This window comes from Otolemur garnettii, unplaced genomic scaffold (assembly GCF_000181295.1).
Source record: "Otolemur garnettii isolate 467f Iridium unplaced genomic scaffold, OtoGar3 scaffold00050, whole genome shotgun sequence".
NCBI classification, from domain to species: Eukaryota; Metazoa; Chordata; class Mammalia; order Primates; family Galagidae; genus Otolemur; species Otolemur garnettii.
Window position 1 is genome coordinate 5,431,860 of NW_003852445.1, and position 1,162 is coordinate 5,433,021.

The window sequence follows — 1,162 nt, forward strand, 5'->3', positions numbered from 1 at the left end:
CGCCTGGGTAAAGAACTGCAACCTAACTGCGTACACAAGCTAAGCGAAAGTCTAATGTAGGAGCCTGCAACTGTATCCAGTAGCAGAGTCTCAGCCAATCACGTTAGCCGAGCCGCGGGCAGCCACAGGTGTAACCAATCAAGCTGGTTTCAGTTTCTGTGCATAAATTCTGCAAAGCTCTCCGAACCTCTTCTGGTTCTGAGTGCTGTTATAATTTGCAGATTGTTCTTTGCAAAATTAAACCCTGTTAAATTTAATTCATCTAAAGTTTTATTGATTGATTGATTTTTTTTTTTTTTTAACATGGCTGAAGACAACTCCAGACCCTGTTCTGCCTGGATATGGTTCCAGAGGAATCTACTTTGACAAGCTTACCTAACCAGCCTTTCCGGTCATTGTTTTGTTGCTCTAGGGACTCAGTGTCCTCATCCTTTTTTTTTGTTGTTGTTATTTCTCTAAAAATTTACAATGCTTTATTTGAAGATGCCAGATAAGTTGAAATTCAAAACCACCTCTTTGAGAACCACTCATTCCCAAGGTATCTTGTGTACCTGTATCAAATGTAGATGTTAATGAACTTCTGTTTATTTTTCTCTTGTTAATCTGTGTTTTGTTACAGGGGTTCATTCCAACTAATAACCTATGGGTATTGAAGACAAAATTATTCTTCCCCTAGACCCACCCTCCCACACATTCTCAGGGAGTTCCCTGGAAATAAGAATGCCTTCTCAGCTTATCCTTGTTTATCTCAGGGTTCAAGGATAAAAAGTGAGTGAGACATCATTTGGAACTCAAGCATGCCTCAATTTTTTAGAAGAGGAATAGCACAAGGGAGACTGCGCTGGGACAAGAGCCCTGAGCAACCTAGTGTGTGTGTGTGTACACGCTCATGTGTACGTGTGTGTGCTCATGCTTGTAGGAACAAAGACCTTCTTCTTGACTAAAACCGAACTTCAGTCAGGATTCTCAGCCTTCTTCCAGACTAGGCCTCAACCTTAGCCACTGAAACTTGCCCAGTTTAAGCAAGAATCCTGGTAAGTCAGTTTAGCAAGAATCCTTTCACTCTTGCTACCTTGTCACCTTTGATAGCTTATCAAATTCCTCATCCCCACCTTTGATGTCTGAGTCCTTGACCTGACCTCAGTAAGAATGCTGTCAAGTT